This window comes from Sitophilus oryzae, unplaced genomic scaffold (genome assembly GCF_002938485.1).
Source record: "Sitophilus oryzae breed Bouriz unplaced genomic scaffold, Soryzae_2.0 scaffold_937_pilon_pilon, whole genome shotgun sequence".
NCBI lineage: Eukaryota > Metazoa > Arthropoda > Insecta > Coleoptera > Curculionidae > Sitophilus > Sitophilus oryzae.
The window spans coordinates 1048259-1064594 of record NW_022147569.1 but is presented as its reverse complement, the minus strand read 5'-3'; the positions used below and the strand labels follow the sequence as shown (position 1 = coordinate 1064594).

The 16336-nt window shown below is 31.4% G+C and overlaps 1 protein-coding gene across 1 annotated transcript in view; it reads left to right on the top strand.

Annotated features, from left to right (window-relative positions):
- Positions 1-647: 647 nt before the first annotated feature.
- Positions 648-16336, top strand: part of LOC115890891 (prothoracicostatic peptides) — a 339736-nt gene continuing 324047 nt past the window's right edge. Inside the window, exon 1 of the mRNA XM_030911241.1 lies at positions 648-858. The gene's annotated coding sequence lies outside the window, so the exon portion shown is untranslated. The remainder of the gene's footprint in view (positions 859-16336) is intronic.

Here is a 16336-nt window from a genome sequence, read left to right as displayed (position 1 = left end):
ATCTACCGGTTGCGTCTCAAAAGTGGCTCATCCCTATAACTTTTTTATTTTTTCAGATAAAAAAACGAGATTTGGTATGTTAGTATATGACATAAATTAAGATTGATTGACGTATTCAATTATTTTCGGTCACTTCCAGTTTCAGCGGAAATGACTATAACTTTTGATTTTTAAATGACACCCTGGGTATTTTTTTACTTTATTACATAGAAATTAGATAGTAATTTAGTAAATGACTTTACTCTCTCGTTGACTCAACCTGTACAATAAAAAAACTGTGGGAAATTGTATAATTAAATTTCGACATAAACAATTTTATTATGAGATATGTTAGGAGTTTGCTGTAAGTTTGTCTACATGTATTCTGTTAAACCTGGAGCATTCACTGAATTGGTGAAATATAAGTTTAATGAATCAGACTGGAACTGCTGAAATTCGGTAACATTTTCTAAATGTTCTGGTTTCTAAACTGTCTGCCTTCTCTCAATACGTATAATGAACACCTACTTTCCTTCCCCATCCCCAGTAGAGAAAAGGCAAAACATTGGAAACGTGGGTGTCCGAACGCGACCAATTCCAGCCGCGATAACTCGACTTGTGCGAATCAACCAGTGGGGAAAGCGGTATAAAATGGGGCCGAGCGGTGCGCCGCATCCACTTCGCGTGGTCCCCCGAAAGCTAGCCGGTGTCGCGCCCCACTCAAATCCTTTTCCCCAAACAACAAAAGTTTTCCACATTCGCGGACCGCGTACCGTCGCTTGCCGCGCGCTTTTCTTCGCTCTTTTGCGCTCCAGAGTCGCCGAACCTGCCAGAGTTCCGCAACAGTCATCCCAGCAACAAGCAGAAACCGCATCTAAGGTAAGTGGTAGCTTAGTGAGTATGAAAAAATGTTTTAAAACTTTGACGACTTTTCATAATAAATTATTTAATTTTCTGAAAAAAAGTTTGGAAAGAGTTTGATTAATATATTAAAATGTGTTTCTTTCGTCAAAGTAAAAAATTTAGCTATAAAATATTTTATAATTATTTTGTCTTAGTCGATTATTATGGAAAAAATTACAGTATTGAATATTTTTTTTGTACCATTTTTTATTTTTATTTAGCCTGAACCCGAGTTTTACATGCTATTTTTATCATCAAAAACTCATGTTATAAAAATAATAAATATAAAAAATGGTACAAAAATAACTTTAAAATTTCATTATAAATTATTTAATTCTGAAAAAAAATTTGGCAAGAGTTTGATTAATATATTAAAATATATTTAAAGGAAAATTAAATTTAATAATGTGTTTTTTTCGTTAAAGTGAAAAATTTGGCTATAAAATATTTTATAATTGTTTTGCATAAGTCGATTATTATGGAAAAAATGACAGTATTGAATATTTTAAATTTTTTTTGTAACATTTTTTATTTTTATTTAGCCCGAACCCGAGTTTTAGATGCTATTTTTATCATCAAAAATTCATGTTATAAAAATAATAAATATAAAAAATGGTACAAAAATAACTTTAAAATTTCATTATAAATTATTTAATTCTGAAAAAAATTTTGGCAAGAGTTTGATTAATATATTAAAATATATTTAAAGGAAAATTAAATTTAATAATGTGTTTTTTTCGTTAAAGTGAAAAATTTGGCTATAAAAAATATTTTATAATTGTTTTGCATAAGTCGATTATTATGGAAAAATGACAGTATTGAATATTTTAAATTTTTTTTGTACCATTTTTTATTTTTATTTAGCCCGAACCCGAGTTTTAGATGCTATTTTTATCATCAAAAACTCATGTTATAAAAATAATAAATATAAAAAATGGCACAAATATAACTTTAAAATTTCATTATAAATTATTTAATTCTGAAAAAACGTTTGGAAAGAGTTTGATTAATACATTAAAATATATTTAAAGGGAAATTAAATTTAATAATGTGTTTTTTTGTAAAGTGAAGAATTTAACTATAAAATATTTTATAATTATTTTGTATAAATCGATTATTATTGAAAAAATGACAGTATTGAATATTTTAATTTTTTTTTGTACCATTTTTTATATTTTTTATTTTTATTTAGCCTGAAACTGAGTTTTAGATGATATTTTTAGCATTAAAACACATGTTATAAAAATAAAAAAATGGTACAAAAATAACTTTAAAATTTTATTATAAATTATTTAATTCTGAAAAAAAGTTTGGAAAGAGTCTGATTAATATATTAAAGTATATTTAACTAATTGCAAAAAAGTGCTTAAAGTGCAAAATTTAACCATAAAATATTTTATAATTATTTTGTGTTAGTCGATTATTATGGAAAAAATGACAGTATTGAATATTTTTAATTTTTTTGATACCATTTTTTATTTTCATTTAGCCTGAACCCGAGTTTTAGATGCAATTTTTATCATCAAAAACTCATGTTATAAAAATAATAAATATAAAAAATGGCACAAATATAACTTTAAAATTTCATTATAAATTATTTAATTCTGAAAAAACGTTTGGAAAGAGTTTGATAATACATTAAAATATATTCAAAGGGAAATTAAATTTAATAATGTGTTTTTTTGTAAAGTGAAGAATTTAACTATAAAATATTTTATAATTATTTTGTGTTAGTCGATTATTATGGAAAAAATGACTGTATTGAATATTTTAATTTTTTTGTACCATTTTTTATTTTTATTTAGCTCGAACCCGAGTTTTAGATGCAATTTTTATCATCAAAAACTCATGTTATAAAAATAATAAATATAAAAAATGGCACAAATATAACTTTAAAATTTCATTATAAATTATTTAATTCTGAAAAAACGTTTGGAAAGAGTTTGATTAATACATTAAAATATATTTAAAGGGAAATTAAATTTAATAATGTGTTTTTTTGTAAAGTGAAAAATTTAACTATAAAATATTTTATAATTATTTTGTATAAATCGATTATTATTGAAAAAATGACAGTATTGAATATTTTAATTTTTTTTGTACCATTTTTATATTTTTTATTTTTATTTAGCCTGAAACTGAGTATTTAGATGATAATTTTTAGCATTAAAACACATGTTATAAAAAATAAAAAAAATGGTACAAAAATAACTTTAAAATTTTATTATAAATTATTTAATTCTGAAAAAGTTTGGAAAGAGTCTGATTAATATATTAAAAGTATATTTAACTAATTGTAAAAGTGCTTAAAGTGCAAAATTTAACCATAAAATATTTTATAATTATTTTGTGTTAGTCGATTATTATGGAAAAAATGACAGTATTGAATATTTTTAATTTTTTTGATACCATTTTTTATTTTCATTTAGCCTGAACCCGAGTTTTAGATGCTATTTTTATCATCAAAAACTCATGTTATAAAAATAATAAATTTAAAAAACGGTACGAAAATAACTTTAAAATTTCATTATAAATTATTTAATTCTGAAAAAAAAATATACATAGGTATATAAATATATTATATTAAAATATATTTAAAGGAAAAATTAAATTTAATATTGTGCTTTTTTCGTAAAGTGAAAATTTTAACTATAAAATATTTCATAATTATTTTGCCTTTAGTCGATTATTGTGCAAAAAAATGATAGTATTGAATATTTTTAATTTTTTTGTACCATTTTTTATTTTTATTTAGCCTGAACCCGAGTTTTAGATGCTATTTTTATCATCAGAAACTCATGTTATAAAAATAATAAATATAACAAATAAATTTAAAATTTCATTATAAATTATTTAATTCTGAAAAAATGTTTGGAAAGAGTTTGATTAATATATTACTCGTAAAATATATTTAAAGGGAAATTAAATTTAATAATGTGTTTTTTTCGTAGAGTGAAAAATTTAACTATAAAATATTTTATAATTATTTTGTATAAGTCGATCATTATTGAAAAAAAAATACACTATTGAAGATTTTTAATTTTTTTCGTACCATTTTTATATTATTTATTTTTATTTGGCATGAACCTGAGTATTTAGATGATAATTTTTAGCATTAAAAACTCACATTATAAAATTTTCGTCATACTATATTGTTATATTATTATAACATAAGCAAAATCAGAATGGAAAAGATGCATATAACGTCCGCCGGACGTTATCATAACGGCCGGCGGCCGTTAAGTTTCTAAGGTAATCGTAACGTCTGTCACCTGCAACAATGACTATTTATTGTCAGTTGGACTTTTCAAAAATTGGGAAAATAGACCATAGCGAGATGTCGCGAGAAATTCCGTTGGAAATACAGGAGGAAGCGGCTGCGGCTACTCAAAATTATACTTCCGACTATAACCAGAGAGAGATATCAGCAGGAATATGACAATTTTTTGAAGTGGCGGCAGGATAGAAGTATAAACAGCGTAAATGAAGCGGTATTGCTGGCTTATGCTAAAAGAATGTCTGAAATGTATTCTCCTACATCACTGTGGACAAAGATTCCATGCTGAAGCTTGCGTGAGAGTATATGAAAACATCGACATATCAAGGTAAAAAGCCATTATATTCTTCGATATTTAATCATACTCATCTAAATTATATTTGTTCATAGATTTGGTAAACTGTTCATGTTTCTGAGGCGCAAAAACGAAGGTTATTCACCAAAAAAAAGCCAAAGTTCTGTCGGAGAATGACATAAATAATTTTCTACTGGATGCCGATGATTACACCTGGTTACTCGAAAAAATTGTATTGGTGCTTGGTATTCTTGGAGCTTGTAGGCGCAGCGAGCTTTGGTCACTCACAGTTGATGATTTCGAAGATTCGGAGAAAAATATTCTTGTCTCATTAAGAAATACTAAAATAAGAAAGATAGGAAATTTCTTATTCCAAAACGGGCCTTCCGTTTGATGCCTATGGTTTATACAAAATACATCAACCTGCGTCCTCGTAACTTTGACAATCCAAAATTTTTCATTGGTTACAAGAAAGGCAAGTGTGTTAAGCAAATCGTCGGTATACATACCATCGGGAGCGTACCGCAGAAAATTGCAAAATTTTTGAACTTGGAGAATCCAGAACGTTATACAGGGCATTCATTTCGTAGATCATCAGCAACCATGCTCTCGCCGAAAATGGTGGTGATTTTTACTATCGCTAAAGGAGCTAGGAGGATGGGAGTCTTCAACAGTGGCAGAAACTTACATAGAAAAATCAGTTTCCAAAAGAATGAAAATAACAAATCAACTTTTTCATGATAGCTCCAAAAATAATGTGTCTTTTAGTGGATACAAATATTTGCCATTCTTCAGTAGCATCATCTTTCTTTCTATAAAATCTGTAAATCCCTGGGAAGGATTAAAGATTTCTAAGAACAACAAGTGCATTATTTTGCCATGTTCATTATCATGAAAAAATGAATTTTTAGTATAAGACATTATGTATTTTTTTATCCTTACTTGTGTTATTGTTCAATAAAATTTGTTATTAAATAGTAGTGTTTATTGCTCTAAAAAATCTGCAGTATGACGAAAAATCTAGAACGCAACACGGCCGATAACAAATAACGGCCTTGGCTGCTTATGATCCTCGGCTATCGCCTCGGATCACAAACTTCAGCCCGGCCGTTATTTGTTGTTTATCGGCCTTATTACGTTAATAACTATAATAAATATAAAAAATGGTACAAAAATAACTTTAAAATTCCATTACAAATTATTTAATTCTGGAAAAATGTTAGAAAAATGTATAGAAAATTTAAATTTAATAATGTACTTTTGCGTAAAATGAAAAATTTAACTATAAAATATTTTATAATTAATTTGCCTAAGTCGATTATTATTGAAAAAAAAAATGACAGTATTGAATACTTTTAATTTTTTTTGTAACATTTTTTATATTTTTTATTTTTATTTAGCCTGAACCTGAGTTTGAGATGCTAATTTTTAGCATTATAAACTCATATTAGAAATACAAAAAATGGTACAAAAATAATTTTAAAGTTTCATTATAAATTATTAAATTCTGAAAAAAATTGAATAATATAGTAAAATATATGTAAAGTAAAATTAAATTTAATAATCTACTTTTTTCGTGAAATAAAAAATTTAACTATATAATATGTTGTATAAGTCGATTATTACTATAAGACAAATTGACAGTAGGTATTGAATATTTGTAATAATTTTTTTGTAACATTTTTATATTTTATATTTTTATTTAGCCTGAACCTGAGTTTTAGATGCTATATTTATTATCAAAAACTCATGTTATAAAAATAATAAATCTAAAAAATGGTACAAAAATAACTTTAAAATTTCATTCTAAATTATTGAAAAAAAAGTTTGATTAATAGAGTAAATTTTAAGTATAGAAAAATTAAATTTTTCTATACTATATATAAAAACCAAAACGTCGCTAAAACTTTCATATTCAAGACCTTATAAGCTAAATTACTATTAATATCTTCAATATGTTTTTGTTATTTAATGTTTAATAATTCACAATTACTAAAAAATCTGTCATAAAAAGTATAATATGGAAATAATCGGTAAAATACATATATTTTACCAATCCAGTGCATTCTCCAGGTTCAATAAGAATACATGTAGACGTAATTTTTCGACTGATTTGTAGTTAGCTAATCTACATAAAACCCTTGTATATGAAAGGATATAACTTAGATTTAGAGCAAAAATTTTGCAAAAATTTTGCTCTAAATCTAAGTTATATCCGCCGTTTATACGTTACCAAATTTTAGGGAAAAAAATGAAAAAATATGAAAAGAAGGTTCAATTTTTTATGTCCCAAAAATCAAAACGCTTTACTATAGTATTATAATTTCATTCTCATTCTGTGATAGATGGTTATTATTAGTTTTGATTGACATCATATTATTTGCTGTTGTTAACATATCAATATATCACTCTTTCCGTTACATTGAACTTAATAAGTTTTGTTCTTCTTTAACATTTTAATAGAGCAATCGTTATTAGTACGACGTTAATCAAAATTAATAATAACCATCTATCAAAAAAAAATATTATATTACCATAGAAACACGTTTTGATTTTTAGGAAAAATTCAACCGTATTTACATATCTTTTGTATACAGGGTGGTCGGAACTGTATTCCGGAAACTTCGGCAGCATATTCTACAGATAAAAATAATTAAAAAAGTCCTTATAAATGTATTTCCTAAAATGTTTAGTTTCGGAGATACAGGGTGTAGAAGTTTCATTTTTATTTCGATTTTTTCCAAATAATTTCTCAAGTAACGTCAATATTTGGATGAAAATTGGTGTCAGGGAGTTTTTTGACAGAAGAAATTTGATTTTGACGTTAATGTGACTCCTATTTGTAGGGGGCGCCACCTACATGAGGTTTACCTGTTTGAAGAGTAATAACTTTTCGTTCGTACCTATATAAAACTACTCAGTGAAAAAATATATATTTCCGTGATTTTTTGCGTAAAAAATATCTCTTGGTAAAAATCACTACGAGCAACCGATCTCAAGAATTACCGAAAGAGCAACCGAAATTTATGATTTCAGTCTAATAACTGTTTGTCAACATGTTTAATTTATGTCAATGATAGGAATTGATAATTTAGATTTCAAACATCTCGAGAATCATTACCCGTAGCGATTTTTACAAAGAGATCTTTTTTAAGTAAGAAATGTCGTAATTGTATATTTTATTACTCAGTAGTTTTATACAGGTACGGACGAAAAGTTATTTACACTTCAAACCAGTTAAAAATAAAAAAATATGTACGTGGCGCCCTCTACAAGTAGGAGTCATTTACTTACTTTACTTTACTGCCATTACTCGCTGGCGAGTATTCAACATGCATCAGAAGATGGTTAGGCAAGGCGTTTTCTTTCATTGAGCCCGATACGTAATGTTATCTCTCTTCCGCACTCCGGACATTCAAAAATCTCATTACTTTGTTGCCTCTTTATTTTTTGGTTGTCGTTGAATTGTAAACTCAGTTTACAATTCTCCTCCATTGCTTTCTATTGTGCGCTGCTTCCTCCCACTGATGCTGCATACTTTTCCCCTTTAAGTTTTCATGGAAAACATCCTTGTATTTTTTGAGTTGTCCACCCGGTTTCTCTTACCCTCTACAAGTTCACCGTAAAGAAGAGATTTCGGTAGGCGGTTTTCTTACATCCTGCATACGTGGCCAGCCCATCTTAAACGAGATCATGACTTCAGCGCTCTCGCAGCTTGCTTTTTCAAGGACTGATACTTTGGAGACATGGTGGTACCATTTGATTCTTAACAGTTGTCTAAGATGTCTCTGTTGCAACTTGTTTAATGCTCTCGTGTGCCGGCGGTACGGCACCCAGGTTTCGCTTCCATATGACATGGTGGGGATTATTACTGCTCGATACACTGCAAGTTTCATTTTTGTGCTCAGGTCATGATTGTAGAAAACCCTGTCTTTTAATTTCCAGGATGCTCTTGAGGCGCTGCTAATTCTGTGTTGAATTTCAGAGTCGATATTTGCCTTTTCCCAAATCAAACTGCCGAGATAATTAAATTCCGATACATAGTCCAATAGTTCTTCTCCAATTTTCATCAAAATCAAATTTTTCATGTCAAAAAACTCCTAGACAACAATTGCCATCCAAATATTGACGTTACTTTATAAATTACTTGGAATAAATCGAAATAAAAATGAAACTTCTACACTCTGTATATCCGAAACTAAGTATTTTAGGACATACAGTTATACGAACTTTTTTACTTATTTTTATCTCCAGAATATGCCGAAGTTTCCGAAGTACAGTTCGGACCACCCTGTATATTAATAAACCGCTTCAAAGGTTAAGTGGTATATAGCTTAAGAGTTTTTTTAACAAAATAATAATCTCATCTTAAAATTTCATCATAAACTGATTTTCCTAGAATAAAGAATGAAATACTTTGACAGATTTTTAGTTCTATGTTTTTTTAATATAAATTTATGAGAAAATATAAACATAGTAAAACTATAATACTAAATCATCCAGCAAAGCGGTAATTTCATTATAAAAAGATTCTGATAAACTACTTCACATGTCGTGCATCTCAAAAGGGGCTAGGGTGGCTTTAAAAGTTTAAATAACGATTTAATAAAGCATGTCTAAACCTTTGTTGTGGATTAATTTCTTGAAAAAAATCTTTGTACTTTATCAAGAAATGAACCCGCTGTTCGGTATTTGTCAGTTGACTGTCAACTAAAACCCAGACTAAAACCAGCTTTTGATATTACTACCGTATCCTTGAGCATCGCAGAATATGATTCCAAAACATCATATTATTTTACTAAAAGAGTTCCGTAGGCGCAAACTGCATTCTTCTTCTTACAGTGCCATACTCTATACAGAGCGTCAGCTACCTCTCGCATGTACTTGTGATGTGTGTCATCAGTGTTTCACAAGTACACGGGACAGAGTTTATCGCCGAATCCGAACGGCACTATTTCAGAGGCTATACAAGGCAAATATACTCAAGGTGGTTTGCCATTGCCTTTCTTGAGGTAGCGGCTCGCTGGTCGCTTTATTTGGATAAATCAATATTTTTATTTAAATAAATAAAGCGACCGTACTGGCTGAGGATCGAACCCAGAGCCTAAGAGCTGACGACATATTTAGAGAACATATTTTAGGCAAGCTAGAATAACTAAAAATGTATAGTTTATTAACTGGTGAACCCAGAATCCTAAGTCTGGTTGGGGGGTACCCCCAACCCCCCAACCATTTCGATACTGCGCAACTCATAACATTTGCAAAAAAATAAATCCAAAAAACATTCTTTAAGCAACTTGAAATTTGTTTATTCTTAAATTTTAGCATCTATTTAACCTAGAAATAAGTATGCCAGACTTTTTTTTCGGGTTTAAAGTGTAACCCGACCATTCCAAATATGTTTATTATATACCTGGAAAACATACTTTAGGCATTCTAAAATTCTTACAGCATGTTTATTAGATGATATTAAAAAATATGTGTTAATTGCCAGACGAATTCAATGGGATTTAATACTTGCCTGACGCGAATAAATATTTTAAATGAGCGCGGTCAGAAAGTCTTATGAGTATCTATAAGCGCGATAAAAATAGTTTATTGAGACCCGTCGGCAGCCGATGCGGCTGACATAACAGCATTTTGGAGTCGTAAAAATTAAAAAAAAACTAACTAATATTCAAACGTCACAAAAGTATAATTATTATTACACTTTTGTGACATATTATATTATTATTAATTTTTGCGACCTGATTGAGAATATAAAAAAGTCATTTTAACGCCCAAGCATAAAAGTAAAGCGCTTTTACTTACTTTTGAATCTATTTAGAAAGATTAACAATGGTACTTTAATAAAATTCCAGAATACTTATTTTTTTTAGCACTGTACATGGTACCCTTTTGGATTACGTTTTCTGGTAAAACCACTTCTTTAAATTTTAAACCATGTTGTTGGCGCACTTTTAAAAATTCTTTGCATTTTTGTAGTCTGCCTTCATCAAAAACAATAACTTTGTTACTAGTAACTTTTTTACAAACTACACAACTTAAATGTTTTTTGGGGAAATTAAAATAAGTTTGGTTGCACATCATAGTACGACCACCAGCAAACTCCATAAGACGACGCATGTTGTCATTGATGATGTGCCACGAAAGTTGTTTTAATTTCCCTTATACATATTTGTACATGGTAACTTAATTCAAACAAAATAATCTCTGAATTAAAAGCCTGCAAATAATTGAAATGAAACCGAAAAAAAATTGTTTTTATGAAAATTTGAAGTACTCCAAAATACTGTTACGTCAGCCGCATCTGCTGCCGACGGGTCTCAATAAACTATCTTTCTAGCGCTTATAATATATACTCATAAGACTTTCTGATCGCGCTCATTTAAAATATTTATTCGCGTCACGCAAGTATTAAAACCCGTTGAATTCGTCTGGCAATTAACGCATATTTTTTAATATCATTTAATAAACAGGCTGTAAAAATTTTAGAATGCCTAAAGTATGTTTTCCAGGTATAATAATTAAACATATTTGGAATGGTCGGGTTACACTTTAAACCCGAAAAAAAAGTCTGGCATACTTATTGCTAGGTTAAATAGATGCTAAAATTTAAGAATAAACAAATTTCAAGTTTCCTAAAGAATGTTTTTTGGATTTATTTTTTTGCAAATGTTATGGGTTGCGCAGTAGCGAAATACCCCAAACCCCCCCGCCAGACTTAATATTCTGGGTTCACAAGTTATTAAACTTTATTTTTTTTGTTATTCTAACTTGCCTAAAATATTATGTTCTCTAAATATGTCGCCAGCTCTCCGGCTACCAGTACCATCGCATCTCTCGCACCGCAGATCGACACACTAACTGCTTGCGCTACGGCCGGCCACCAAACTGCATTAAAAAACATAAACAGTAGATAATTCTTTTTTTTAATTCGTCAACAAAAAAAAATCAGTCCAAAACCAATGTGGGATAGATGGTTATGATAATGTGTAATTTTCTTCTGTACAAGGGGTGTTTTTGAGACCTTTGTTAGAAATGTTTCCTCTCATTACTAGTTTTCAACATTATCAAAAATGTTACTTACTTTTAAATACTGATTACTCAAAGAGTAATTGCATGATTAAAATATTTTTGCTCTAAAACTATAGAGAAAATACTGAAATCTCTATTGATGTACTACACAAGGTAGGTTACTATTAAAAAGAAAAAGTTGTAGCGGTTTTGTTGTAAGTTTTTTTGGTTTCCTCTCATTTCTGAGAGGGAACTTAAGCTTCTTGATCTTCTAGATAATATTTTTTTGTCTAAAAAATTCTCCGATTGCTTCAAACTTTCAAATTCGCCCTGTATGATACTTTATACACTATAGTATTTACTGAAAGCTTAAACGGATTTTATTTCTTCTTGCCGTCCTACACTGATGTTTTTGATTATAATTTTGTTTTATAATATATATTTTTTAAACTGTTTCGAACTTGGGAAAAGTTTTTATAGTATTTTATAGGCAAGTATTAAAAACTTTATTAATATTTCGGTATATTTACTAAAGATGAGTTTTCTAGCGCAACTGCTTTAAACAATTTTAATAATCTGAACTAATTAGGGACGAGACATTAAACTATAAAGTAAATGTCAAACTAAGATGCATGAAACTCCTATGAACATATGCCATAAAATGCTTCCCAAGGAAGTCCAGCCCTTGAAAGGACAAATAAAAATAATTTATTTTGTTTATTTTTAAGAACATTGGTAAACCATCCTCCTTGAAATTTGGTACTCTTAAACACATTTTAATGCGAAAGCGAATGGCGATAGGCTGAAAGGGTACTTTCCATTAGGGCAGGGTCTACTACTAGTGGTACTTCTTTTATCCTTCTAGATACAGTAATTTCAACAAAAGACAAAAAGCTATGGCTTTTATACGTTAAAAAGGTTCTCTTTTTTTAGTTCGAAACAGTGAACGGTTTTCAAGACATTTGGGTTTAAATTTATTTATGTAGCGTATGGCGTACATGGATTTAATTACAACATCAAATGTATATATTCAAACACAATATAACATGTAAACAGATTGTCACAAATTGTAAAAATAAAACTAGATATTTAAAAAGTTATACACAAAATATATTACAAAAAGTACACTTAAATTTTAAAATCTAGGCTATTGATCCAGTTCAACACGGTGTCTGTGGCTTCAAAGAAATCACTCGCTTCTCCTCAACAGTTTGACGTGGTTCTCCGCAGTCACAAGTCGGTGATCCGGTCAGTCCCCATTTATAAAAAGAATCACGATATATGCCATGAGACGTTCTTACCCTGTTGAGTACCTTCCACTCGTGGCGGGGCAGCTCCATCCCTGGTAGAGCTGCTGTAGGGTCGATGACATAAGCTGCTTGATCTGGTTTCAAAGAGTCCAAGTACTCCCTCCATTTATCATTTATACTGAAGTTTTCTCGCAAAAGTTGTTTTGCTAATAGTAGTGCGGGGGATCTAGACTTCAGTCTTCGCAGACGGGCATCTGGCAAGTCGTTGTGGACTGGAAGATGGGGATTTGATAATATTTTCTGATATTCCTTAACGAGTCTTTCCTGTCTTCGAATACTGGGAGGTGCAATGTGACTCAGAGTGGGCAGCCAAGGTGTGTGGTGTGCTTTTTAAACAGCCGCTGACTATTCTCATAGTCTCATTAAGTTTGGTGTCAATTATCTTTACGTGGCAGCTGTTTAGCCAAACTGGAGCGCAATATTCAGCAACTGAGTAAACTAGGCTGAGAGCTGATGTTTTAAGAGTGGATGCGTTTGCGCCCCAAGTAGTACCGCAAAGTTTGTGTATTATATTATTTCTAGTAGTTATTTTAGCTGCGGTATTCTCTAGATGCCTTTTATACAAGAGTGTTCGGTCCATTGTTACTCCTAGATATTTTGGATAAGGGTTATAACGTAGCAAGTTGTTATTGAAGTATACTTGGGGCTCCAGGCGTGCTTGTTTATTATTGAGATGAAAGCACGACACTTCAATTTTATTCATATTTGGGATTAGTCTCCAGTTTGCGAAATATTTTCCCAGTATAGACAGGTCTTCTGATGGTAGGCCATTAGCTTCCTCTATAGTTTTACTGCGGATGGCAAGAGCTAAATCGTCGGCATACCCAAATTTTGTTGACGTTGTATGTGGAATGCCGGAGATATATAGATTAAACAGTACCGGTGCGAGTACCGAGCCTTGAGGGAGCCCATTATTAAGGTGTCTTATTTTACTCCTGTTTTTTCCTGTTATTATTTGGAAGGGCTGTCGCACAGCATGTTGTTTAATAGAGATGCTATTCTACTGCATGGTATTACGTTGAGGAATTTGTATAGAAGACCTTCTCTCCAGACCGTGTCATACGCCGCAGTCAAGTCAACATACACCACAGTGGTTTTCAGCTGTTTTTGGAATCCTGCTTCAATGTGTGTTGTTAGGCTGAGTACCTGGTCCACACAGCTACGATGCGGTCTGAATCCAGCCTGTTCAACAGGAGTATGTTCGAATATCAATGGGCCTATTCGGTTTAATAGCATACGTTCTAGAAGTTTGTAGCATGAACTTAATAAGGCTATTAGGCGGTAGCTTTCAGGCAAGTTCTTAGGTTTGTTTGGCTTTAGAACTGCAACTATTTTGGATTTCTTGAGCTCTATTGGAATATGCCCTGTTAATAGGATATCGGAATAAAATTTACTCAGCCACATTCTTCTATGTTTCCCGCAGTTTTTGAGGAATTAGGGGTGAATTCCATCGAATCCAGGAGCTTTACCAGATTTGGTGTCTTCCAGTGCTTTATCCACTTCTTCCACAGAGAATGGCTTGGCGTATTCAGAGTGGGCACTTGCTTTTTGGCGGCAGATTGTCAGTTGTTTTTTAATATTTGCGTTTTGTTGTTTGCTGCTAGGGGCCTTAGAGAGTGTTATCACTCTTGCAGCGATTTGGTCTGCTGATACTTCCGGTGGTTTACGAGTGGGTGGGTTAGAGCTGCCCAGTTTCCTCAGAAGGCTCCAAGCCCCCCTGCTATATTTTTTGAAATCCATTCTTCCTGTCGTTTCTTCCCATTTTTTACAGCGTTCTATATCAAGACGATTAAGGAGCTCGTCTGCTATCTCAGAGTCTCCGTTATTCTGAAATTCCTGATAGAGCTGTTCCATGTCGTCGCTCCATCCTGGGACATATTCCTTTCGAAATCCACGTGGTATACACTTTTTTGCTGTTGTTATAACGGCTTTGCCAAATCTACCATAATTGTGGCTTTTAGGGGGGATCCATCTGTCGACTTTGTCCAACTCCACAGCGAATTTGTCCCATTGGGCGTTTCCAAAATTCCACCTAGGCCTGGGTGTAGAATGGATTATCGGAAGTTTAATTCCAGTTTCGAGAACTATGGGGCGATGTTGACTGTGCGGGAAGTCATCCAGAACTTTCCTCGACATTGATATAGGACGTTTTTTGGCATTCTCTGAGACAAAACAGAGGTCTGGGTTTGTTTCAGTGTTCCACGCAGCTGATCTGAAAGAGTTTCGTTCTTTGGCATCAAAAATTAGGTGAAGATCATGTGAATCAGCCCAGCTCGCAAGGCGATCGCCATTTTCATCAGTGGTTCGATATTTCCAAGCAGTATGATGGCTATTGAAGTCGCCTGCATATATTGCAGGGTGTGGATAGACATTTAGGACATTATCAGGCCAGGATGTTTGAGGTGGCTTATAGCCATTAATGACGGTAATGTCAGCTATTTTTGTTACTACTTGGTGGATGTTTGAGGTTACTGTAGAATTTAATAATATAGCGTTTTCAATGTCATTCCGAACGTAGGTTGCGACTCCATATGAGCGGTGGTAGGTAGCTCCAAGTAGGTCAAAACCATGAATTTTGCCTCTGCGACGTTGCTGCTCTTCACTCTCTATATGGGTTTCCTGGATAACAGGGGTTTAAAGATTACGATGCATCGATTTTAGTATTAGCGAAATCATGAGATTAATTCATTTAAAAAAATATTTCGAAAGTTCCACACCTGTAATTTTTAACCAATCAAAACGTGTTTTTTTTACAAATCACCATGGGAACGGATAGATTTTAGTAAACATTTTTTCCTTGTGGGCACCCAACAGCGAATTATACTGGAAATTTTTTGACGTTTATAATGACGACAAATAAAAACCAGACTCTCAAAATTATGAATATCATTTTGAGAGTCTGGTTTTAATTTGTTTACATGATAATTTTGATACATTTCAATTACAAAGCTGAGATGTTTTCTATAATCTTTGGACACCTCCTTTCTTCTTAAAGGCGAAAATGTAGGACTTGGAATGGACTGAATTAAATGTCTATGTCTAATGAAATATATAATATTTAGACACTATTTTATTCCCTTTTTTCCATTTAGCACTTTGATTTTTGAGTTTTATTATTATGCTTGGCTGTGGAGTTCCATAAAACTTTGATAACACTTTCCTTGTAGTCTTCAGAGTTCTTTTTTCGCATGTTGAACCCATAGTCTTTAAGAATAAGCGCCAGTTCTTCCACATGTATATCCGCTCTGTCGAAATCATACGATTTTTCTGCGCAAAAGTTTGTAAACTGCTTTCATACGCTTGACTTCGATTTCCTAGTATTCGCGGGTTTCAACTGCTTAATATCCTGGCGAATATTTTCTTTGCTTTCTTGACCGAAGCGAAAAATTTTTTTTAAGTCGTGCCGCTTGACAGCTTCAAAACTGAAATAGTTTTTAGGTTTGGGTGTCACTTAGTTGCCATAGTAACTAAATAATGAAGTCGCGACCGAAAATCGAAAAATCCATTTTTATTTAAATATTTGATTTTCAAACACAATTTGGTGTGGAATTTTCT